This window comes from Drosophila takahashii, chromosome 3R (assembly GCF_030179915.1).
Source record: "Drosophila takahashii strain IR98-3 E-12201 chromosome 3R, DtakHiC1v2, whole genome shotgun sequence".
NCBI lineage: Eukaryota > Metazoa > Arthropoda > Insecta > Diptera > Drosophilidae > Drosophila > Drosophila takahashii.
In genome coordinates this window covers 12,048,819-12,076,431 of record NC_091681.1, presented here as the reverse complement: position 1 = coordinate 12,076,431, position 27,613 = coordinate 12,048,819, and the positions used below count along the sequence as shown (strand labels likewise).

The 27,613-nt window shown below is 36.6% G+C and overlaps 1 protein-coding gene across 1 annotated transcript in view; it reads left to right on the top strand.

Annotated features, from left to right (window-relative positions):
- Nlg3 (Neuroligin 3) overlaps positions 1–27,613 on the top strand; it is a 102,942-nt gene continuing 75,329 nt past the window's right edge. Inside the window, exon 1 of the mRNA XM_044392513.2 lies at positions 1–583. The gene's annotated coding sequence lies outside the window, so the exon portion shown is untranslated. The remainder of the gene's footprint in view (positions 584–27,613) is intronic.

Genomic DNA, 27,613 nt, shown 5'->3' with positions numbered 1-27,613 from the left:
TTTGGTAGCGGCAATCGGGCGACCGTCCAGGCGCTTTAGAAAAGGAACCGAGCGCGTCGCGTTTTTTCCCAAAAACCGTTCTCGAAAATACAACCCAGCGGGTGTGTGTGTATGTGCGATTTGGATAAGATGGTTGGCTGTGTGCGTGCCGAAGTTGTTGCATTGACAAGGCGCGACCAAAAACAACGCCCAGAAAAGTAGGCAACGGATATAACAACTTCTTTTGACCTGCCCGAGAAAATAACGCAGATAAAAATAAAAGGCAGTAGGAACGCCGGAAATCGCAAGGAGCCAACAAATTCAAGTGTGTGTGCCAGTGTGTGTGGCCGTTGTGCGAGTGTGCGTGAGTGCGAGGCGCCAACTTGCCCCGGCAGAAATATAGAAATAAATAGTCAGCCAAATGGCAGCCCAAAGGCACAAAAAGTGAATAGCACATCCCGGCGAAAGAAATATTTAAGAAAATTAAATTTTCCCTGCTGTGCGAGGGCCCAGTGAAGTGTGACGAAAAGAAAAACCATTTCCGAAGAAAGTAAATTTTGCAAATCAAAGCCAAGCACTTGGATCCGGTCTGGACTATTAAACGGTAATTGAGTCATAAATCAAGCCATAATTAAACCAAATTCTTTGGTCACTTCGCTACGCGAGATTAAACTTGAAATGAGCTTTCAGAGGCGCCGAAAGTTGGCCAATGCGAAAAAAGTGGCCAAAATCAAACTTCAAGCCGACCCAATCCATCATACGATGCCACTCGAAAAAAGTGACGAATAACACGGACCATGAGGGCTGGGCTTCCTCTGATTGATTAGTTGTCGACTTGCGGGCACGCACAAGTCAAGTGATTTGGCCACGAAAATTCTGCTCGATTGGCGCATTTCTTTATTCGATTGCCCTTGTTCTCTGTCAGACAGACAAACATCCTCGCACTCTCGAGGACATTCGACATTTGACATGAACAGCGCAATTAGTCCATAAATCGGATTGTGATCCGTAACCTGACAATGAACCCTGTCAGTCATTAGAGTTCAATTGTTTTGTGCTCGCCGCTTTCTGTATTTGCATTTGCAGCGGGCTCTTTTTGCGCTCGTTGGGTTCGGATTCTGAACATGATATTCCGATGCGCTGAATGTAATTTCTTATTCATAATCCATTTAACTTGGCACTCAGGAGTTTGTGAACCTGCAAAAAACAAAAATATTCCAAAAATCTAAAATAAATTCAAGTAAATTTAATATGTTTGATCGCGCGAAGTAGTTTATGTGTATCATTTAAGGTCCACGTAGACCAAGCTAACAGTATTTGTTAAATTCATTATTAGCTTTTATAACGTTACAATGGTAATTAATCGAAACAAAAAAATCTTTTAATTTATAAATGAACGCCCCTTGAATTATGAACAGGGACCGTAACTGTTATAAGTTTTATTTTAAAAATCACACTTTAACAATTATTTTCTGACTTGTAAAGTATAACTCAAAGAATAACTGTTATTTTTTGAGTTTTATAATAAAAGTTGACAAATAACAGTTATTCGTCGTGATCAAAAATAAAACTCAAACTTGATTTATGGCGATTTTGTGGGTAAAATAAATTTTGAAAAAATATAGGTATGAAATATGCGCGGTTGCCTTTTTTAACAAATTTTTAGTAAGTTATATAAAACACGGGTATCATGTTATTTTTAATTATTTCATTTTTTCAAAAATGTCATTGGAATAACAAATAACAGTTATTTTTTGAGTTTTATTATAAAAATTAAAAAATAAAAATCATTACGGATTTGTAAACAACAATAGCTAATAAAAATTGTGGTGTATTTAAAAAAATTTTAGGACCCTTCTAAGTGCGTGATTTTTTTTTGTAAGAAAAATTTACAATAACAGTTATTTTCGGTCCCTTATTATGAAACGTTTACCAATTCACAAATGTTCTTCGTTCCAATTTAACTAAAATAAACAGCTTCTAAGTAAATTTTTTATAATATATTATAATATATATTATGCATATTGCATATTGTAACGTTTCCTTATCGATTAATCCTAGCTAATAAGTATGAATTGGGTAATTGAAATTGACAGTTTGATAAGCATTCGGAGTATTATAATGAAAAACCATGAATTATAAATGAGTATTAATTAAAATAGATTATAAAAACATATAGTAAATAATAAATAACTATTAACGCAAATATATTTTCAAAATACCGTAAGAGTTATTTTGGTTTTTACTTTATAAATCTTTATTTATGGCTCTTTTATTTATTTTTATACCAAAAAAAATAAATGTTCTTTTTGCTGTTGCAATGTTGGTAGTATAATTAAAATTTTTTCCAATTTTTATTTGAACTGTTATAAATATTTTTGCAGATAAATTATAATTTTAGGAGCACTGAATTGGAAATATTTAACTAAAGAATTTTTACCCTCGGTAATTAAGTTTTGATTCGATGAAACATTATTTAACCGTTGGGCTATTTTTCCACCCCATATTCATTAAGTTGACGTCCGAAAATAAATATCATCATAATTTCCCAAAAGGAAATTAACTTTTCTCGGCGCATGTTCACCCAGCCCCCGCACTTGACTTTTAATTAAATATTAATTTTGATGAGAAAATAATACGCGCACATTAGCGCAGTGACCACCGCCAGGGGCGATGACCAATGTAATTATTTGCCAGGACCGGAAGTGCTCACTTCATGCATAGCTTTGGCTAATGCCGAAGCCATATCGGAAAGCTCCTGGTGGTGTTGCTTAGTCGCTGTGATTAATAATGCTTAATTGCAAGTATTTGCGCCCCCAAGGAAAGAACTCCCCGGGCTGCGGAGAGGGCCTTCCCCTTTTTGATTGATTACCACATTTTGTCGCACTAATGCCGAGTTGCCTCGGATAAGTTTGGCATATCCTTGAGTCTGAACTCTGAGGATTACTAGGGGGCTTAGCAGGGCGGCCACGAGATTGAGGCGACCACGTTGCGGCACTTGAAAGCTAATCAACAATTAATGAGCAATTAATATGCAAAATTGGGCAGAGGCGATGACGATGGCGATGGTGATATGCTGGTTATGTGCAATCGGGCATCGTTTAAATGCATAAATTAATAAACGCTTCTCGTCGCGATTTTCTGTTGATGCAGTCGCTTATTAAGCACTCGCAGGACACATGGGTAAATGAAATTGGCATTAATCAATTGATGAAGTCCGAATTAAAAAGGAGATCCGCCCGAAAATATTGCTTTCGATTAATTATTATGCTTTTCAGCATGAAATTTAAATTTTGTATGCTCTTGCGGCAACAAAAAACCAAATAAAACTTTAATCACTGGCAAACATAATGAAATATTCTGCGCCATTAAAAGATGAAATTTATTTTTGGTAGCTAGCGTCCTGAAATATGGATGGAGTTTATTAAATGGGACTCTAGCAAAATGATTAATTAATTTCCTGCACATCGAGTTGAATTTGATATGTGTAAAGCAAACAGAGAAGTAATTGCATGTGTCATTAAAATTATAGTAAGCGGCAAAAATGAAACAAATGCGTAAAAAATATATTGTTTCCATAAAATAGCAATTAATTTGTAATGCCGAACAAAACACATTAAACAACGAAAAGCCGCAGCAGGCAAACACAAAATTTATTTTAAATACTCCAGGCAGACGCAGTGTAACTATTTACCTAGACCGCCTGGGGAATAATAAAGTGAGCATTTCGGGAGAAGGCGGCTTCAAACATTTTCAGTTTCCAGCGAATGCTTGGTAAACTGTGCCGATAAGAGGCAAAATTATTCCTAAGGCCCAGTGTTGCTTGGCAATTGCAGTAATAATATGTCACGAATCCGTGCAACTAAACATAAAATAATGGCAGCCATAAATCATGGACATTGGCCTTGTCAAATGGCAAGAGTTTGATATATTTGCGGCTGGCGAATGCCAAAACTACACGCAATCGGAATACCAACTGAGGGCAGCAATTGAAGTTATTTGAATAATAGTCGGGCCGAAGTAAACTCAGACAGCCCAAACAGGCATTAATTCAAACTCGAATTAGGTGGAAGTCCTGTGCAGTAACTGTATATTTGGTACTGCTTGGCTACATGGTTATTTATTTATTTAAAAAAATTTTTTTTTTAATTTAATTAGTTTAATAGTTTAGTTCTAAATTAGTGGAAATAGACAAAAATGATTGTTTTTCTGAACTGTACGAAAATCTATTGCCAGAAACGGACAATACAAATTATTCATCACGATAAGGAGCTTTAAATTGTTTTTCAATTATTCCTGTTATTTCGGCTTATGTACTTTCCTTGGTAATATCCATCTCCTGCCTGTCTGAGCTTCCCAAAAATAATTTATAATTAGGCTAATTTAAATTCTTTTTCGCCCCTGGCTAATTTCCAACGTATTGCGTGCTAAGAGGAACGTATTTTCGCCGCATTGTTTTTCGCGTTTTCCGCGAACATACAAAACTGTAGGGCTAGCTTTATTCCATCAACACGAGCATAATGAAATCAAATGGAGGCACACGTTGTCTAGCGAAAATATGGAAAAAACATCATAAAACAAGGGGAAGGAAAACAGCAGCAAATGTAAAGTTTAATGAAATCGACTCTCGTTCTTTCCGGGCATTCATTATATTGTTTTGCTTGGGTTTTCTTTTTATTTTCTTGATAAGGGCAATTAGCAAAGTTTTCCAGCGATGGCATACAAAGTAAGGAATACTTTTGCGAGGGGCTGCTGTCGCATGCATAGTTTTTTGAGGAGCAAGAGGAGGATCTGCCATGTAATTGAATATTAATCATACGCCACCCACGCCCATAACTCACGGAAGGGGCGGGACATTTGCATGGCAGGCTGGACAGGTGAACGAGAGACCCTGCCGTGAATCGAATGCATGCACTGAAAATAAAATAAAAAAAGAAAAAAAAACCGTGTATGCCAGCAACATTTATTTATGCAACAACAATGACAACAAGGACTCCCCATGGCCGGAACCGAAGAGTACACCTACGAGAACTTCTGCCGGGCACCTGGCATTGCATGCAGGGCCATAAATAAATTTGCTCATATTTCAGCACATGAACAATAATTAAATTCGTTTATATGGCACATGGGAACGGCTAACCGTTCGGACCCCGTCCATACTTTTTCCCCTGTTTTTTCCAACCCACCTTGGCCATCATCTTTGCAGTTTTTGCGCTGACTGCTGACATCCATAATGGAATGAATGCTGATGGTGCTGCAGCCCAATTAATTGTTTTTACCGCCTGCGCTGCAGTGAATTTATTCTGCAGTTATTGCGCCCACCGATCGGCAGACTAGCAAAAAGCACATATGGGGGCGAATAAATCCCAAGTTTATGAGGGACACACACCAGCTGTAATGAAACCGAATTCCCTTTTTTCAGATTGATAAAATCGAAAATTAATTAAGGATTTATTTGCCCTCTTTCTGGCGGTTCCTTTTAATGGCCTTCCTGTCCGTTTGATGGCTTTGAATATTCAGTATGTAATGTTTTTGCCATGGGTAAAATATAACAAATGGATTACCAACGAGTTACGAGTGCTCATGAATCGATTGTCTTTATGTAACTTTATTACAAAGCTGTTATTCCTTGAATTTGTGGTGATGAAGAACACTTCACGATTTGGGAAATTCAAGAGCTGCACGTTCCCAGTTAATAATTAACCATGCTCCAGATGTTTTTACTTTCAATTACCATTAAAAATGCCACATTAAAATGGGGCAATTTAAATCTTTTCATTGTTGCAAATTGTAGCTTTCCATTTATGATCCCGCTGCATTCCTTTGACCTTTTTATTTTTGTATTCAGCGAGCCAAGGAGAATATAAATTGTGTTGCGGCTGCAATTAAATGAGCAATTTCGCTTTTGCAGAAAATAAAATTCCACCCAAACACATGTGATAAATGTATCTGTAGCGGCTTTTTCAATTATAATTATAAAAACGCATCTATAGAGAAATGTATAAAAAGCACAGCAGAAGGCCCGACAAATATTGATTTAAATGTGAGAAGCGAATTAAATTTGCATACATTAAGAATGTGCCAAATGAGCCGCCGGCGTTGATAAGTTTTAAATTTCTGACAAGTTGCCGAGGGACGAATCATCGCCCACGGCGCTCGTTAAGCTCCGGGAAAGTCAAGCACTTCAGACAAATCCGCCAAAGGACCATAAAATATCAATGCCTGCGTTCTGCCAGCTTTAATTTAAGTCATTGCGTGTCGAGAACTGCCTTCAAGGCTTTGCATGAGTTACACAGAGAAAATATAACAATAAATGGCGTAGCTGAAAATTAATTGTAATTAATTTCTATACTTCTATATTTTAAATTATTTTTTAAAAAGAAATTCGAAATAAATAAAACACTTTTAGTTCTTGAACTCATTTCTTTAAAATGTAAAACACTTTCATACTAGAATTTTTTTCTTATAATTTTTTCTTATCTCTTTTAAAGTTCAAATCCAATAGTGATATGTCAGTATCCAAAAATAATAAAAAAAAAATGCCGAGCCACTTATTTTTTTTACTAACTATTTTTTCTAACTTATCCAACATCTAACTTATCCAAATAGCAAGCAATAAATGGTTACACAAATATCTAGCGCACATTAATAATTATTAATTATAAGTGACCATTTTGTTAGGTGTACTGTCATGACATTCCTTAGGAAATGTAACCCATTTTTTTCACACAATTACAGAGTCACACCTAACTGAGATGCGTTCTTGGAGAGCCTTTTTGTCTTAGACATGCCAGTAAACTCTTTCTCCATGATTTGCTGGCAATTTTTGAGCTCGCCTTCCATGGAATGAACTGCGCAGCAAAACATTTTGAAAAACATTTCGCCTAAGGCAACCCCTTTCCCCACTTCTCGCTGCCTTCCGTCTTATAAATGTTTTAACAGAGTGCCATTTTGAGACGAAGTGTCACTTGTCTAAAGACAACAGCCTCACGCTCGTGTGCCTTCTTTTTTTGAGAATGAAAATCCCCCTGATCACCCGACAAAATTCGTTATTTCCCCACTGGCTTCTACTTAGAGAATTTTAATTTTGAAATGCCTGCCAGGCAGGCGAGGGGAACTTTTGGTATTTTCGTTGAGGTTTTAAGTGACACGACGACGAGTTAATATCATAAAAATATGAAAATTGTGTCAGAAACACGCGTAAATGGCGGAAAGGGAAGGAAGTCCGCAAATGATGTCTTACACATATGTTAGAATGTTTACAGACAGATTCCAACTCACTTAGGCAACTTTTTGATGTACCACCCAGAGCGGAGACACACTCGTGTAATTACGTAAAATTGCACAACAATTTGGTTTACATACTTTGCTTTGGAGAAATCAATTCCCCTCAACCGCAAGATATAAATTAACCCACAAAATCCCAGATAAATATCTATTAGCTTAGCCGGCGATGGCAGTGAAATCTGCTTGGGCCCCGCTGCGCAAGACATAAACCTCACACGCTGGCCGCACCCATGACTTTCATTAGAGCCAGAATTGTTTTTTCTACTTGCCTTGGCTTATTTATGGCGGCGAAGGAGGGACGCCTTCCTTTTGTTTCACTTGATGTGCGATAATAAAAACGATGACGAGTATGATATGCATGTGTGGCAGCCCGGTTGGGCAATGAAACAGTCCGAGATAAATGGCCTAGAACTCGACTGCACAGGGAAAAAAGGTACACATCTATTATACTTTTTATCCAAATAAACCTAAAATGTATAGAAAGTAATGAACTATTAAAACCAAGAATGGAAGCTAACTTCGGCCTGCCGAAGCTAATATTTCTTTACTATTCAAAAGATCAATGGTAAAAAATACAATAAATACGTCGAGATGTATCATGAGTCGTATAGAAAGCGTATTCGGATTTGCATCTAAGAATTCAGTGGTTTTTAAATCCTTTTTTCTATATTTATTTTTCCAACTACTTGACTGAGAAAATCAATTTTTTTTGGTGTGTGGTAACTGAAATGGAATCGCAGGCAGTCCAATACCAAATCAGCCTGTGAAACGGAGTACAATGCCGGCGCACTTGATTTATGTTTATTATGTTGCCCTGCCAATATTATCGGCCCACTCCCCGCTACCCTCTCTCCACGAACTTGTTTATTACAAGACAATGGCGTTGACAACGGAAAGAAGCAAAACAGAGGGCACAAGAAATATGGTGGCTGAGGCAAGAGCGCCGCGACTGGCAATTAATATTCCATTCGTTCGCTCCGTCAATAGTTAACTACTTATTTTTGTGGAAGCGGCACACAGTCCTGCATTTAATCATTCATTCAGTTCGCTTTCCGCATTCAAGTGGCATTCAGATCGCGAAGGGCGAACCTTGAAATGGGATCCATTATGAGTCTGGTTCGCAGGGCTTGATTAATTGAAAATAAACCCGGTCCTAGACACTCAGTTTCGGCAACAATGCCAGCGCCATCATCATCATCAACTGAATGGGAAAAATTGAAAAACAAAAACAGTCAGAAAAGCGGGGTAAATCAGAAAAATACGGAACCAACTGCGGAGACTATTAATGCCCATTTCAGTGCAATGCCAAACAATGCGAATGCACATGAAGGGAAATGAAACTTTTGTGGTGCATCATCCGGCGACAATGACATTGGCAGAACAAAACCAGCGACTCGCTGTGTGTGCAGCAATAATTTTTAATCCGGCATTGTTGCACACGAATTTCCATAATTACTGGCGAAACTTTTCTGTTTCAGTGCAGCCTTTCTGGGCGCCCGCTAACCTTGAAATCACTGCACAACGAGTTTAAGGCTCCCTTTTGTGGAACGCGTCGTATGCGTGATTTTTATGCAAATAGCCAACAATACGCAAACAAAACCCGATGGCAGAGCGTTGCTCCATTTTTTTTGGCTACAAAAGGAAAGCGCGGGCGAGCGTTGGAGTGTGAAAATGCAAGCTTTAAATAAATTAAACGTAATGCGAGCTGTGTGTGTGAACTGGTTTCTGGGTTGGTTTGTTGGTTGGCTGACTCTGAAGGGTAATTTTTTCCCTGGCTGCATGAATAGCATAATTTCCCCTAAAATGGGTCAAATTCAATGGAAAACAAGAGAGAACGCTATAGTCGGGTGCCCCGACTATCAGATACCCGTTACTCAGCTAAGGAAGTGCGAAGGATATGGATATAATGAAATAGAGATGGAGGTATTGATAAACACCATAAAACTGCATTTTTACTTTTCCGAAATATTGAAATTTTTAAAATCGTATATTGTGGGCGTTAGAGGAGGCGTGGCACCTTTTTGAAATAAACTTGCGCTGCGTAGGAACTCCTTGAATCTGCATGCAAAATGTCAATCTTCTAGCTTTTATAGTTCCCGAGATCTCAGCGTTCATACAGACAGACAGACGGACAGACAGACGGACAGACGGACATGGCTAGATCGACTCGGCTAGTGATCCTGATCAAGAATATATATAGTTTAAAGGGTCGGAAACGCTTCCTTCTACCTGTTACATACTAGACATCTGCATGACTGGAATCAAACAGGCTTTGAAATGATTCCATTCGAATAGAATAGAGTTGAGTAAATGCTCAGCACACTATGACTAGAATGGATTGCATCTTGGTCCGTATAGAGTATGACAGAAAAGGCCTAGAGTTAAACGAGTGATAACGAAAAACAGAATGTCATATTTGAATATGCTGAAATCATTCGAGTTATTCGAATCCATTCGATTTTCTTATATGACGTCATAAAGGCAAAATAGAAAATTAAATTTGTTTTGATATACATATATGTATGTCTATAAATAAGTATTTTTGTGATTTCTTATTTTCGAAATTACCAAGCTCCCCTTAGTTTAAACTCAAAACACATGCAAAAATCCACGAGAATTAAAAAAAAATTTGGAAAAGCAATTAGTTTTATGAACATATCCCAGAACCAAAAGATCCGCCTCAATCGCCACAGATAAAGAAAGGAATGGTCTTCCTTGGACCGCGACTTCTTAGTATTGTCATCCTGGAGTTTGTTAGATAAATTCTTAAGAAGTTGCGGTCCAAGGAAGACCATTCCATTCTGCCTCTTCACTACACTATTTTGTACTTCTCCTCCTTGGTCCGCGAATTCTTAGGATTTGCGGTAGAAGGAAGACCATTCCTTTCTGCCTCTTCACTACACTATTTTATACTTCTCCTCCTTGGTCCGCGAATTCTTAGGATTTAAATATGAAAATGGCATGGTTGGATTCAGTGGCGAGCTAAAACTAAAGGTAGATTTGTAATTTAAAAAAAAGACAAAAAACCAAATATTTATGTAAGTATTTCAAAACAAATTTAATTTTCCATTTTGCCCTTATGACGTCATGTATGAACTCGAATGGATTCGAATAAATTCGTCTGAGTTGTTCGTGTACTCATTTACTCGATTCGTTTTCCATCACCATTTCTTGTTCGACTGAGTTTTACGTCAGTACACTTATTTATTCAAGCCAGTTTCCCTACACATTCCAACTCATTCAACTCATTTTGAACATTGTCAATTCGAATATGTATTTTTTGTTATTCATGCAGATGTCTATTACATACATACTTTTGCACGAATCTAGTATACCCTTTTATTCTACGAGTAACGGGTATAATTAAGAAGAAAAATTGAGTGGAATTCTAAAGAAGTTTATGTTCAGGTACTGAATTTGTAATTTAAATTTCGTGATCTGGCTTTAAAAAGTTTATTTTAATCGTAACACCGATTCGGGATCATAATTCAATTAAATTCATAAATTAAAGATTATTTATATTTTTCTTGTATAAAATACATGATTTGAATTGCCAAATAACTATTTGTTATCTTCCTCTGTTTCCATTTTACAATAATAAAGAATGTAAACCAAAATATATATTTTGTATTTGTTGTGTTGCTTTCCATTCCCTCAGATGAATTGTTAAGGTAATTGTGTCATACAACTTTTTATGTCAAGCATTAACAAAGTTAATTATCTTGCCAGATTCTTCTCCTTTTCGCCTGTTCCACACAACCACAAACAATTTTAAAAGGGCATTTCTCTTTTTTTCTTTTTCTTCTGCCAAACCTTGACTCGCTGACTGATTGTCTCATTGTGACCAAGTCACATACCCAACTGGCTGGCTGACAGACTTCTGATGTTCATTGTCAAAAATGCATCACAGCATCAACAGCCAGCTGAGAACTGTGCTAATTTGTTTTTGCACTTGTTGTCGTGTTTTTTTTATGTGTTTTTCCCTTTATGCCATGGCCAGCTGGCCAAAACAAAAAGCAGTGGGAAAACGCTGCAGCAAGCCGAGCAAAAGCAGCAGCAGACAGACAGCATGTCAATCAAGCCCACGCTTTGGCTGAAAGGAAAAAAGCCCGAAAAGGGAAAAAATATGGAGGCGACCGAGGAAACGCCACCAGTGCAACAAAGTGTCTTCATTTGCCAGCCCGAAACTCGGAGGCTGAGGGAAAGCCCGGCCTGCAAGGGGTTATTCGGGGACCCTCCGGCTGGCCTTTGGTTGTAACTGCTGCACCGAGTTATGAAAACAAAATTAATGTCAGGCGCTGTGGGTCAGGTTGGGCCTGCACCCCCCGCTTAACACTTTCGACCAACTCTCAAAGGGCTTTCTGCACGGAGAGAAAAGCATATTACATGTTTCTCAAAATACTATTTTTAAAAATCTCGTTAAATAAATGAAATATTTTCTATATCTATGAATTTTTATTATATTCTTAGTTATGCATATTTTAATTTATAATCTACTTCTTGGCTTAAGCATAAATAAAAAAAACTACATTCCAATTCGTTTTATCTCCGTGTAAGTAACAGCTTTCGGCCATCAAAGCGAGTTTAGTTTCCTTCTTTTCATTCACATTTTTTGCACTGCCAGTGCCGCTTTTGCCGGCGACCTTGTTAATGACAAACAATATACATAGTTTGTGCGATGCTTTTTCATCTGACAAATGGCCGCTCGGAGGCTTGAGTAGATGTCTCTGAGCAAATTCACAGCATCAGGCGTCCGTCAGCACCAGTGCTGATTTTTCCAAGCCCCTTATATAGCATCTTCCCCATGTAACTTCCTATGTTGTCTCTGACGGGTCATTTTATGTGCGCAATAAAAAAATGAAGCCGTTTCTCGGTGCTTCTAGAGAAGGCAACATAAATGGGCCGACTTTATAAACAAAATGCGTGTACACATGGAAGAAAATTCTCTAACTATAGTTCCTTGAAAATAAAAAACCTCTCTCATCAACAAAAATGACTTAAATATTATAAATTTAAGCTGAGAATTATGTTATTCTTTTCTAAACTTTTAAGATTTACCGAATAAATGTATATTTTTTTAGACTGGCGGTTTTATCAGTGTAAAGTTGGCCGCTTGATGCTAACCCCATTGCCTAGTTTCCTGCCCAAAGGAAATGTCAACAGCAAAAACAACTTGCCTCAGACTCATTTTTTATGGCACGAATTATGCAAAATTTGTTCCGTCTTTTTATTGGCGTAACAAAAATGTTTTTAATACGCAATGGTCTGGAACCAGAGTGATAAGCTTAAATTACAGGCAGACCTAACAGACCCACAACTGTTTGGATGTATAAGGAAAATATATATATTTTTCTATTTAGCAGTTTATTTTGCAGGCCGGGCTGTTGAGCTTTATTTCTGTTTGGGGCAGGGGCAGCCCGAAAATTTCCCATAAAATATGGGTCAGTCCGTTGTTGATTGAGTTCTGAATGGGGGCTGTGGCTCAGATTCTGGTCAGTTGAACAGTCTGGCATGTGAATTAAGTTGTGTGCAGGGGAGAAAATAGAAAGATAATACAAACAAACAAAAAGGAAATGGTAAAAAAAAACTGAAAGAGTAAAAGTGAAAATGGAATAAACATGAGATAGGCTTCTGTTTACTTGGCACGTGTTTTGGCCAAATTGTTGTTTTAGCTTTTCGGATTAGAGCAAAACTGTTAAAGTTTTAAGACTGGAAGGGAATTTCGAAAGTGTTTCAGCAGATGAACAGGGATTTACAAAAGCACCCAGCTTGAAAATACAATTGCATACACCTTTGGGCAATAAAACAGAAAATATTCGCATTTATGAAAAATTATTTTAACGTCTTTAAAATTTTTTACTTATACGAAAATATTTATTTAATGCTTTAAAATAATGTTTAATGGCTTGCCTTTTGTTACATTGTTTTAGTTATTATATATAATTTTCTATTTCTTAATCAATCTGCATGTTGAGCTTTATTTTCACCATAAACTAAGAGTAAATTAAGGACAACCAAATTTAGCAATTTAGACCAAATCTGGCAAATGCCAGCAAACTGCACTCATAAAAATATTTTTCTACATTTTAGAAAATCGCCCTAAAAAATTTTTCGCCTTTGAACTGAGAAAAATTTTCTATTTTCACGACAAATTTGCCATAAATTTAAGGCAGGTGACCATAAAAAAATATTTTTAGGGTTAATTTTTCTATTTTTCTAATATTTAGGGCGGTTTTTTTCGATTTGCTTCGTTTTGACCTTTTCTAAATCCAACGGCGAATTGCCCTAATTTTTTTTCTAAAATTTTTCTAAATACAAGGGCGATTTGCCTTAAAAATCACTCCAAAAGTGTGAAATTCGGTAGCCCAGCGGTCTAATCACTTGCGCTTTCAACTTTGCTATATGAGGACTAAGGTTGTGGGTTCGAACCCTGTGTGATTCAACTTGATTTTTATGTTTTTTTTTTTTTGTAAACATTATAATACTGAGGACATTTTTTCGTCCGAATTTTAAATTAAAGTAGTCTTTAAACCTTAAAAACGTATGGGAGTTCTGAGTTAAAAGCATCTTTGTGTTTGCTGGCAAGAAAACGGGACTAATTGTCACAATCGTCAGGAAAAAATATACGGTTTAGTTGCCTTTAGTCAAAATATAACGTAGACCTCAAGAAAATAAGATGTCTGCAGAGTTTGTTCGTTGTCTTGCGCGATGGGTCTGTGGTGCAGCGGTAGGACGCTAGACTCTAAACCGAGAGGTCGTGGGTTCGATTCTCGCAACGACCAAAAAAAGTAAGTTGTTTTTTCTCCTCATATTTATTTCCCTAATTCGTTTACAAACATGATTTTTCAGTTCTAACGGCTGTGTTGTATAGATCGGGCCCCCCTCTTAACGCAGCTCCCATATAAGCTACACACCAATACAATAATATGAAACGGTGTCCTCCGACGGTGTTGTTTAATTAAAGCAGCAGTCCCAGAATATAGACGATTAAAAAAAAAACATGCTTCCCAAATTCAGTTAAGCATGCTCAAACACGATTTTTTTTAATTTGTCTAATTTTTTAGGGCATTTGCCTATAAAATCAGAAAATTCGCCCTTAATTTTAGAAAAATACACCTTAAAATTAAGGCAAATCACCCTAAAAACAGGAAAATATTTCTTATTTCAAGAAAAATCACCCTAAATTAAACCAAATTTCCATCGGGATTTTTTAGAAAATTTTTCTAAATACACGGGCGAATCGCCAGCGGATACGATTTATGGGCGATTTTCTAAATCCACGGGCGAAAAGTCAGTTTTTTAGGGCGATTTAGGGTAAAAATTTCTATGAGTGTGAAATTCAACCAGCACGCAGACAATAAATGCAATTAAATCTTGCATACAAATAGTCGCACAGCAAGAAAACTGAGAGCCTCAGTCGGAGGCTGCGTAATTTCATTGCATTCAATTACATGCTGGCAACAATAAAATCCTTGAACTGCCGGCCCTACTTCCTCCACTTTCCTAAACCACTTGGGTTGACCCACTTGAGCGGCCCAGCACTTGAAAATGAGTCTCCAAGGAGCGCGCCACAGTTCTTCCTCCTGCCGCCATTGTCCTTGGTGGTGTGCGCCATTTTATAATAATTGCAAGAATGGGAAAACGAAGAGGCAGGGGGTGGTGGTGGTGGTGTGAGAGGAAACCGCCTAAAAACAAATTGTATGCGACCCTCAACAACGATATATGTAGCCCAAGCACAAGTCCGCCCACAGAAAAACCCTTCCATTTTTATTTTCGTTGTTGGGAATGCAAAATGTGATAAAAGTTGGTGTGCTTATGTGAAAGTGCCGATCATTTTTAATAGGAGAAGAAACATTTTTGATTTAAAAGTATACCCATTGTTAAAAATACTACTTTCAACTTAGATTACTTCAATAATTCTTCTAAAAGTTTTTAATTTATTATGATTTAAATAAATATGGTCGATCTACTAGGTTTTAAATGCTTCAAAGAAGGCTTCTCTTAATAAATAAAAAATAGTTTAAGATCCTTTTTTAAAATAATGGCTTTAAATGATTAAAAGAATTTTTATAGCTTTGCGTCCATTTTAGTACACCGAAAAAAAACACGTAAGCCCCTTGTGAATATCACGTACAGTCCATTTATTTGAACACAATTTTCTTAATTTGAAAAAAGAATGTTCCTTTAATCTATCAATAATTTTTTCGGTGTAGTAAATTTAAGTAAATATTTATTGAGTTACTAGCAGTGCAGAAAAATGAAAAGCAAACACTTAAATCCCAAATTTGCCCCATTTAAAATAATATTTAACATCAATTTGCACACAAAACTCATTTCGTTGGCCAGGTCAGGGTTGGATTTGGACAATTGATAGCCAAGCGAAATTGAATTCACAAATTGAATTTCAGCTAAATGGCAAGCAATCAATAATAATCAAGTTTCAGTTGAATGACACTGATTATAAATGAGAGCCGCATTGCGTGATACAAAATTGCTCGCCAAAAATGTTTATTTCTAGATCGTATTGCCCCATGTTTGTGGGTGAAAATCCAAAGAACACCCCTTTATAAAAATAACCATTCAAAGGAAAACAGACCACTATCAATATGGTTTTGATTCGTGCCACTTGTTCGGTTTGCTCTTTCTGTGGGAACCACCAGATAACAATCAACGGCAAAGCTAGCACTCAAGCCACATCCACCACTCAGTAGTCCACAGAAACAATTCGCCGGAAATTCCCCCTCGATCCCCGGGGCGGAGCTTTGTTGGTTAGCACATGTAAAATGCCAAAAACTTTGAAAAGGAGCCAAAGCGATAGACATCAATTTGAAAAATGGGCTAAAAGAGCAAAAACAACGAACAACAAACACGGGTGAACAATGGGCAGCCCAAAAGCGTACGAAAAGCGAGAATGGAATGGAGTCCTTCTTCGGTTTATAGATACCCAGTTTACAACTTGACAATTATTAAAAAGTTATTTATAAATAAACAATGGATAAAGGATAATCTATTGAAATAATTAAAAAAATAAATTGTTTTCATAGTATATTTTAAAATGTGTTTTTGCGTTATTTTATTTATTTGAAACTCTTATATAGATTAAAATTTAAAATCTGTAATCAATTTCGTAAAAATTTAGATTTTTTACACTTCCATATGTTTTAGAAAATATTTGAAGGACCTTTAAAAGTACACATACTGATATCATGGAGAGACCCCAACCCAGACGGTGCCGTATACTTAACGTTGGGTTCGTGCTGGAAATTTGAGCAGCATAAATTTTGACAGCCAGCTCACACGGACAGACACACGAGATTGCCCTGACCAGCAGGAAGCGAGCAATAAAAAATGTTACACGGATGGCAGGGAGAACAAACTAACGGACACTCACTGGCACCCACACAGAGACACTCTCACACACACACTCATACGATGGGTGAGCCATAACAAATGCTTAGCCATACGTCACTCATACGCCAGGTAGCCCAGCAGGATACATAGTAAGTCCTGGGCTGCTGTACACAGAAAAAGAGGAGATCAATTGAAATTTAGTGTTTAAAATTCAATTTAATTTTCGATACTTCAAATTATGGATGATATCCAAATATACTAGTAATCCAAAGATTTAAACCATTAAAATTTAAATAGTTGAGAAAATGGAAGTTTGCATATAAAATTTAAGAAACTTCCGTATAATATATTTAAATCTCTGAAAAATTTAATAAACAAATTGGCATTCGAAAAGGGTTTTTTGCTTTTTATCAGCTTTATATGAAAATACTCTGGTATCAAACTGCATTAATTCTAAAATATTTTCTCTGCACCTGTGAGGTGTGTCATGCGTACTCAGAATGAATGTCCTTCGCCAAACTGGCGTTTCCAAAGTGCTGGCTAGCTGGGGAAAATTCAATAAAAACAAATTGATTGCTTCGGAGGATTTGCGTGCATGGTGAAAGGCAAAGGTAAACACCATCCGCATCCGCACTCCGCTTCTTTTCGGCTTACCCCACCTTTATGTTAAGTGGCACCTGACAGATTGTCAGCAGAGGCGAGGGCGACAAACAAACGCTGCCAGCTGACTTCCTGGATGGTTGAGATGGGGGATACACCTCAAGCACGTCGCTCGATCAATATTTGGCCAGCGGCGAGGATTTATGCCAGCTCATTTGACTGCCTGCCTGCCCATTCCGGTCTTCGAGACTTGACAACTTGATTTGGATGCGAAGAAGTCAATGCCCAGAGGCTTCCCCTATCACACACATGCCGTGAAGTCCTGGCATAAATTCCAAAAGTAGAAAACATCGTTTGTTGCTCACTTGATGTGCGCTCACGCATAATTCCATCGGACTTTCCGGGTGTGTTTCAAGGCGATTTATGTGAAGGACAGCAGAAGTTTGCTTTCGTATTTCGGCGAGGGGCATAAAACACATTAAAGTCCCTTTTATGACCGCCATAAAAGTCAAGTCAATTCGCCTGCTTGACCCTCGAAAAGAACACAGAAATATTGTACTAAAAAAGGTGAACATTAAAAAATCTTTGTGAGCCGGGCAAAGAACAGCGAAATGTGGAAAGTGATGATATTTCTTACGGGCTTAAAGGAAAAGCCTAAGAAAATTTTAAGCAGTTCGCGAAAAGCTTCTAAGATGGATGAGAAACCCCTCTGGGTAATATCCGATTTTATGATATTTTTTCCATTTGTCTAGGGCATCAGCAGGCAATCAGTCATGCACCGGAAAAAATGTGCATATATTTATTACACTTAAAAACTGTAAGGTTTTAGATCAACATACATTATGTGAGTTTAATAAAAACATTTATATTTAAAATTATTATTTAAAATAGCATTTATAAATCTTATTGTTGCAATTTAGTTCAATATATTTGTTTTTCAGTGTAGGCAAGCACGCGGATTCCTTTGACATGATTTTCCTCCTCAGCCCAAACCAAATCCCCTATCACAGCAGGATTCATTTCGAATCCCTGCCACACGCACACTTTTAAAACCTTAGACAGATATCACAAAACAATACAAATCCATGGCGTACAAATATAAACATTATTTAAATGTTTCCCAAAAATATGCTACAGCAAAAACAAAAAAAAATCTGAGAAAAATGAGGGAAACTGAAAACAAATGTAAAGGCGGCAACAGTAAAAAGTGGGACAACATCGGGGCAAAAGGCGAAAACAAAAATCAAATAAATGGCAATTTAATACACTCAACATGCCATTTCAAAGCAATGGTTGTTACCGTTTTTTTTGTGGAAATTGTTATTGAAGCAACATAAATTTGCCGCAGTTATTTGAATATGGCTGCACAACAAAAGAATCTCACCCACACATGCGATGTGGCGGATTTGCCAAAAGGGTTTTACGCCGAAATCAACCGAAATTAAATAAAACTCAAACTGGAACTGTTTGCCGTCTGCCGTTTGTATGTGCGAATGCGTAGTCCAATTTATTCTGTAATCCGCCGAAAATGAAATAAAAAATCTGTTGACCAGCCGTGATGTCCGATGCGATAACAGCCCCTGGATTCAGCGGCTGGATATGGCTGCAAAGGACACGCGTAGGACACGGGACACCCTCAGCCAGCACATTTTGTTTGGCACACTTTGGGGCGCGCTGTAATTTGCTTTATTTAATTTTGGCCAGTCGTAAATCTGAGCAATCAGCGCCAGAAGACAAACAGGCCCTGCACAATCAATTAGCATCAATTAAGGTGCTCAATGAGGCGCAGGACGTGGATCCCAGATGCGGGCAGGGGTTGTATCTACATCCACATGGCCACCCTCGACTGCAGCTCTCTGTTCTTGTTGCATTGTCCGTCATGCAAATGATAACTAATTAAATGCGGATGGGAAAACTGCCGTTTGTGTTGGCCGTCGCCTGATGACGACGATGCCGTTTGCTCTGTCGCCTGCAAAGTTGTTCGAGCGTTGTGTCAACTTCTTGCACAGATAATGAGTTAATGAGTTTGTCAAAGTTGTTGCAGCACAACTTGGCCAAGAAGAGGGTGTGCAGCTGCCAAACAGGCGGTGGGAGCAAAGCGCTAAGAGGATCTTCTGTGTTTGCCATGTGAACTTGGCAAAGGATAAGTTGAGTGCGTTGTTTGCGGGAGGGACATTTCGTAATTCCTGCAGCCATTTCCCATTAATTAACATTAGGCTTTTAGTTCTCTTCAACATTAATCAGCAGGGTAATTAGGGACAATTACCGTATGGTTATTTAAAAAACTCATTCGGAGTGATATATGAGCTACAATATATTTATCCAACATACAAAACTATTAATGTTAGTTTTACAAAAAAATATATACCTAACTTTAATAGTTTAATTTACTTATTGCCTTGAACATTTCGGTAGTGTTTTCTCCCCACTTGCCACTGGATGATTAATACATAAAACAAAACCGCAAATATATATTTGGACCATAATATAAAGAAATATGAAGTCATAAAAATACAATGGCAAAAACGTTACTATGGCCAGTCGAGCAACAAGGAAAGAATTTATTGGGCCTTGGGCCTACGAAAGCTGGCCAGGGACTCCGAATATATATAAACGAATATAGAAATACATTTTCAAGGCACAACTTCAATTGTGCCAATAATTTTAGAAATTTATGGCTCAACTTCTTGATTTCGCATTGAAATTTTACGCACTACTTGCTGCAGCCGGAAACTTTGACAATAAGCAGCGAAGCCAAAAGCGTCGAATCCAAAGCCGGAGTACACATAAAACAAAGCAAACGACCAGGCAAACAGTGGGTCACACATTTTATGAGCCAACTCTGAACCGAGGGCACTTAAACCGCAACAAAGTTGAATGTGTTTTGACTGAAATTCCGCTCGACAGCCAACTAATCCGACCCACTCCCGCCACCCATAGCATAAAATCGGGGGCCCTTGCTTTTATGTGAATACTTTTCACAAATTTATTTATTCAACTCGTTGCCTTTTTAGGGAGATTTAATGGCACAAAACTAATAAATGCCCAGGCTGTATTTTAATTAAGACATTTCCTTTGACGCAGCCGAAATTTGCAATTGAAATGTGCCTGAATTGGCCTTATGAATATGTACTTCTCCCGCCGCCCATCAATAAGTCACAGTAATAAATACGATTTCGCATTGATTTAATTACGTGATTGGTCAATCGATCTCGCCCTGTGTGTGCCTATTAATTTTAGTGTGTATCATCACGCACATACGGAGAGAAGTATTTTTCAATAAAACAACTGGCCATGTTTGCCTTGCGTTATATATAATTTTAATTAAAATGCTCTGCCTCGCCGCAAAAATATTTCATTAGAGAAGTTTTCATCATAATAGCCACAAGCGAAAAGCCATGAAGGTGAACGAGGAAAAGTTTATTCTTGAAACGCTTAAAGCCTTTGGATTTTAATAAACAAGGCTGGGACTACTTTGATTTTAGTCATCTCTTTACAAAATTCAAGTAAATAACAGAAACCTATTTATTGTGGCATAAAAGCTGTTTATAAATTGTAAGTACCAAATTTTTGAATTATTAATAGTTTTTATTAAAATAACTCGCAAGCTGAAAATTGTTTGAAAAATATTCGAAAAGACATTTTGGATATTTTGCATTTCTGTTTTGAGTTTAAGATATTAATTGTTGTATCTTAAATTAGAAAGTATGAATAAGATTTGACTCTTGGTGACTTTAGGGCAGCCAAGCATTTAAATTTCATGCGCTCATGTTATGGGCGCTTAATGAAGCCGCAAGCATTTCAACTTGCCAACCGCATAAAGTCACACGCCCAGCACTTTCCAACGCCCCTTTCCCCGCCAGATGGCAGTTTATTAGCCAATTTAAGACAAAAGCTGCGACAGGCCACTCCGAGCCATCTCAGTCTCGGTCCTTCATCCTTTCGCCTGTGGTGCGTTTTATGTGCTGCGATGAATTCTGGCGGCGTTTTTGCCGGGCTGCCATTCATTTAATGACTGAAACACACACACACACACAAGCAAAGGGGATGCTTTGGGGGCCGCGCCCCCTGAAAAGTGCAACTGTTTAAGTTCCAAAGCTGCCCCACCTTCAGTCGAAACTGTGACAAGTGTTTGACTTTGTCTTTAGTTTTCCGCCCGCTTTCCACAGACTTTTCCCCCGGCTTAGTAAGTGGCACTTTCTCGCTCTGGCATAACGTTAATTATACGACTCGTTGGCCGTGCTATTAGAGCTCAGTTTTTGGCTTGAAAATGTATAAAACTTTGTCATACTTGCCGCTCCTCCCCAGGAGGCTTTTCCTTGACTTTTCCTCGGTTTTCTCAAGTAGTTTTGCGGGCTGACGACTATGCTTGAAGTTCATTTTTTTGGGGCTCCTGGAAAAAAACTAATACAAATAAATTCTTTATTTTAATTTAATTACTTTATTCGTAAAGTATTTAAATCTGATCAAATTAAAATCTTAAGTCAAAATAAATTTGTTATAATTATAATAAGACTAAGACTAACGTCTTTTTTAGAGCTAAGGGAAGTCTCCTTCTTCTTTATTTTCACAGCATCACTCCTAATTTACGCACTTACATAAGTGCTGGCCGTATAATATTTTATTTATCCTCGCTCCTTACCATTTCGGAACAGCACTTGTAATAAAAGCTTTTTGTTTCTATTTTCAGGTATGTGAAGATTGTTAAATTGAATGTGCAGCAAAAAGGTAAAAGGTAAAATATTAATTGAATTACTCCGTAGTTGGCCGCAAAGCCACATTTGCCACAGTCAGGCCAAATATTTGACATAGGCAGCTGCTGGAGTAGATCCAGCACACAGCCGCAAGGATTCCATCCTGCTGGTCCTGATGCCGATGCCAAAATGCAAATCAGTCAAACGCATTTCATGCATGCCTGGCACTTTGGCCCACCATCAGCAGTGAAAGCTGCCTAAGTGGAAATTACAGGGCGGAGTCGAGCAGATAATGCTGAATGCCAAACCACAGCCAGACAAAAGCGCTTCCTGAGTGCGGTTGCCTCGGGAGCGTTTTGCCAGCATCCGCTGCTTATTATTAGATGCTAAGGCATCTATATATATTCTCCCCTTGAGGTTTGTAGATTCAGCTTACTTCTTCAACTTGAGAGTCATCAAAGTCATCTAAAAAGTTTTAATTTCAGCTTTAACTGAGCTCTTCAAGTAATCATTAATTGTTGAAGAAATTCGTTGGCGACAATGGGCTCAAACCTTTTAAAGGCGAAGACAATTAATTTCATTTCAGGTTAAACAAAAAAACTAAAATAAATTCTTTACAAAAAGTTCATTCCTAATTGGTTATTTAAAAAAAAAATATTTATATAGGTATTTTATTTCGTCGTACCGGTATTATTTCTTGTCTACTTAACCATACATAAAACAAGAAAGGAAGCTAGCTTCGGCCAGCCGAAGCTTATATACCCTTGCAGATCATTCCTATTAATTAACAAATCGCAAAAATGTTCAATTTTCTAATATTTCTCATTAATTTTCCGCTCGTTCCTATGGCAGCTATATGATATAGTCGTCCGATTTTGATCAAATTGAAATTGAAATTCGGAAATATTTAAAAAGAGTCATATCCTAGAGTAGAAGATAATACAATAAAAACCAAAGAAGCTAGAATTTATTTCCTATTACTTTTCCATTAATTTTCCGATCGTTCCTATGACAGCTATATGATATAGTCGTCCGATTTTGATCAAATTAAAATTGAAATTTGGAAATATTTAAAAAGAGTCATATCCTAGAGTAGAAGATAATACAATAAAAACCAAAGAAGCTAGAATTTATTTCCTATTACTTTTCCATTAATTTTCCGATCGTTCCTATGACAGCTATATGATATAGTCGTCCGATTTTGATAAAATTAAAATTGAAATTCGGAAATATTTAAAAGAGTCATATTCTAGAGTAGAAGATAGTACAATAAAAACCAAAGAAGCTAGAATTTATTTCGTATTACTTTTCCATTAATTTTCCGATCGTTCCTATGGCAGCTATATGATATAGTACTCCGATTTTTTAAATAACACTAGTTTACAAAATAAAATCGACCTCACCCTAATCGAAGGCAACCTTAATTTTCCGGTAAAGTACATCTCCCTGATTAAGAAATGGGCACTTATAATTTTTTGTATGGTGTCAATTTTTTTTTAAGTGTAAAAAACGTTTTTGGCCCTTTTTTATTTTTTATCTCGAGTTCTGGTATACCGACTGAGGTCATCGATGACTCATTTTACAGGTAATATATTGCTCTTTAACTTTCTTATACACAGCATTGAGTTTCAGTCATTAGTTTAGAAGCCACACCTCGTCAAAGTTAAAAAATTTGAAAAACATGCATAAGTTTTGGCATAAATGGCTTCGTTAAAAATACACGCAAATAAACCGAAATTAGTTTTATAACTTATTCTGGTAGATGGTACTTTGACAAAAAAAACAAGCTAATGATCATTAGAATCCACCAGAAAATGAATTTTATATCGATTTTTTAAGTTGTGCAAAACGGATATTAAAGCCCTGTTAGAGCCCTGTCAGAGACCTGTTGTCTCAGTTAACAGCTGTAAACGGCCAAAAAATCATGGTTGTCCCAAACTTAAAATATTCATATAAAATTCATTTTCTGGTGGATTCTAATGATCATTAGCTTGTTTTTTTTGTCAAAGTACCATCTACCAGAATAAGTTATAAAACTAATTTCGGTTTTTTTGCGTGTATTTTTAACGAAGCCATTTATGCCAAAACTTTTGCTTTTTTTTCAAATTTTTTAACTTTGACGAGGTGTGGCTTCTAAACTAATGACTGAAACTCAATGCTGTGTATAAGAAAGTTAAAGAGCAGTATATTACCTATAAAACAAGAAAGGAAGCTAGCTTCGGCAAACCGAAGCTTATATACCCTTGCAGATCATTCTATTAATTTACAAATCGCAAAAATGTTAAATTTCTTATTATTTCACATTAATTTTTCGATCGTTTCTATCACAGCTATATGATATAGTAATTCGATCTTTTAAAAATTAAAATCGAAATTCGGAAATATTTCAAAATAGTCATATCCCAGAGAAGAAGGGAATGTAATAAAAACCAACAAAGATATAATTTTTTCCCATTAATTTCCATTTAATTTTTCGACCGTTCCTATGGCAGCTATATGATATAGTGATCCGATTTAAAAAACAAAAAAACCGAAATTCAGAAATATATACAAAAAAATATTCCCAAGAGTAGAAGGTAAAATTTAAAAAAACACCGGAGCTAGAATTTTTTTACGTTTTTTTTTTTTGATCCTTCCTATGGGAGCTATAAGATATAGTTGTCCGATCCGGTTGGTTCCGACATATATACTACCTGCAATAGAAATACGACTTCTACGAAAGTTTCATCCCGATAGCTTTAGAACTGAGAGACTAGTTTGCGTAGAAACGGACGGACAGACGGACGGACAGACGGACGGACAGACGGACAGACGGACATGGCTAGATCGACTCGTCTTGTGATGCTGATCAAGAATATATATACTTTATGGGGTCGGAAATGTCTCCTTCACTGCACTCAGAAAAAAAATCGCCCTTAATTTTAGAAAATCTCCCATGATTTCAAATCGCCATTGAATTAAGAAAATTTTTCTAGATTATAGAAACATTTTCTTAAGTTTATGGAAATTCGCCATAAAATTTTTTATAAAATGAATAAGAAGAAGAATAGTTGATTTTTTTCTTGGATTAATGGCGATATTTTCTTGGATTAATGGCAATATTTACCGACCTTTTTTCTTGAGTTAATGGCGAAATCGCCTTTGATTCTAGAAAATAAATACCTATTTTTTAGGAAAGTTGTGTAATTTTTTAGTGTTCTAGTATGGTGGCCTAGCTGTTAGAGGCGTTCGGACACTAAACATGTGTACAAAAGTCGCCGCGGAAACCGCGGTTCGACTTCACGCAGGGACGAGTCTAATATTTTTTTTTTATTAATTTTTGGTTTTTTTTTTTCGTATAAAAAATCTTTTGTTTTGGTTTTCCATTCACTAAATTGTTAAAACTGTTGTTAACAAGATTTAATTAAAGTAATTGTAATTGGTATACCAATAATACGACCGTTGACACTTTAGGCATCTTAAGCCATTGCATTGCAAGAAGCACGCGTGGCCGAGTGGTTAAGATGTCTGTCTATGGTGTGAGCGGTCGCGAGTTCGAGTTCAGGTCGAGGTAAGAAGTTTTCCTTAAGTCTTTTATATGTTTACAAAAAGTTTTTTCTGTACTTAAAATGCATTGTAATTAATAAACATTTATAATAAATTTGAATTTAAATTAAATAAATAAATAAAAATGTAACCTATTGTCACGATATGATTGTCATTAAAACATGAAAGGTTTCCTCTTAGCTAACAAACCTAAATGCAAAAGTGATAAAAAAAAGTCGGACAAAATTAAAAAAAAGTTATAAACAAATATACTTTTATTTTTCTATTTTTAAGAACATTTTTCTTAATTTTAGGGTTTTTTGCCGTAAAATTCAGAAAAATTGGTAATGATTTTTAGAAAGGCGAAACCGTAAATTCAAGAAAATTATTTCCCATTATTAATGGCGAATCGCCGTTGGCTGAAAATCATAGGCGATTTTCTTGAATCAATGGCGAATTTCTTGAATCAATGGCGATTTTTTTTATGAGTGTGCGTTGCAAACTTCTGACTGAAATCATAATACCCTCTGCAAGGGTATAATGAGTCATCGATGACCTCAGTCGGTTTACCAGAACTCGAGATAAAAAATAAAAAAGGGCCAAAAACGTTTTTTACACTTAAAAAAAAATTGACACCATACAAAAAATTATAAGTGCCCATTTCTTAATCAGGGAGATGTACTTTACCGGAAAATTAAGGTTGCCTTCGATTAGGGTGAGGTCGATTTTATTTCGTAAACTAGTGTAATTAATTTGAAATTCAGAAATATTTAAAAAATAACATCCCCAAAAGTAGAAGGTAATATTTCAAAAAACACCGAAGCTAGCATTTTTTAAAGTTTTTTTTTTCCGATTGTTCCTATGGGAGCTATAAGATATAGTTGTCCGATCCGGTCGGCTCCGACATATATACTACCTGCAATAGAAAGAAGTCTTTTGCGAAAGTTTCGTCCCGATAGCTCAAAAACTGAGAGACTAGTTTGCGTAGAAACAGACAGACGGTCAGACGGACAGATGGACAGACGGACAGACGGACATGGCTAGATCGACTCGTCTTGTGATGCTGATCAAGAATATATATACTTTATGGGGTCGGAAACGTCTCCTTCACTGCGTTGCAAACTTCTGACTGAAATCATAATACCCTCTGCAAGGGTATAAAAATTATATTTTACATAGATAATTTAGCTTTTTATACCCTTGCAGAGGGTATTATGATTTCAGTCAGAAGTTTGCAACGCAGTGAAGGAGACGTTTCCGACCCCATAAAGTATATACACTACTGGTCAAAAGAATAAGTACACACGTTACACCCTCACTTGCTAAGAGATATCTCTATAGTTATTGAGGCCAGACCTCCCAAACCTTTTTATTTGGAAAGGTTTTTCTGTTCTGCAATATTTAAATAAACAATGGATACAGTAAAAACGAGCGATAGGTCGGTTTTGGTGTGGTCAAAATAATAAGTACACTTGTGTTACTTATAAATTTTAAAATATTAAATCTAGAATGGGGCTACGGTTAGTATTTTATCTTAAGTTAGGATCATGTTTATAAGAAGTCTGGGCCAATTGGACGATCCAAAAAGTTTCCAAGCCTGGATTTGGTTATTTCAAAGTCATCATCCATGCTTAAATGTTAGCCCTACATTTGTGCGATAGGTCGGTTTTGGTGTGGTCAAAATAATAAGTACACTTGTGTTACTTATAAATTTTAAAATATTAAATCTAGAATGGGGCTACGGTTAGTATTTTATCTTAAGTTAGGATCATGTTTATAAGAAGTCTGGGCCAATTGGACGATCCAAAAAGTTTCCAAGCCTGGATTTGGTTATTTCAAAGTCATCATCCATGCTTAAATCTGATTTGCAGCTTAAAAGGAACACTTAACACTTAAGTATGGCTTGTGATTCCCTAAAATTTCCTTAAAAATACTACTCTGAATAAATAAAATCGATTTAGAAAAAAATGAGTACTTACACCGTAAAAAATAAGAAAAAAGGGGAAATAAATAAAAAAAAACCAAAGTTACATGCGGTTTTAATTAAAAAAAAAAATAGTTAAATTTTAAATTCTTAATTTTTTTATTTTTATTTTGATAGTAGATAAAACGACTAAAAAAATTATATATGTTTCATAAAGATCGGTCAACAAATTATTAAATGGCTGTTGACGATG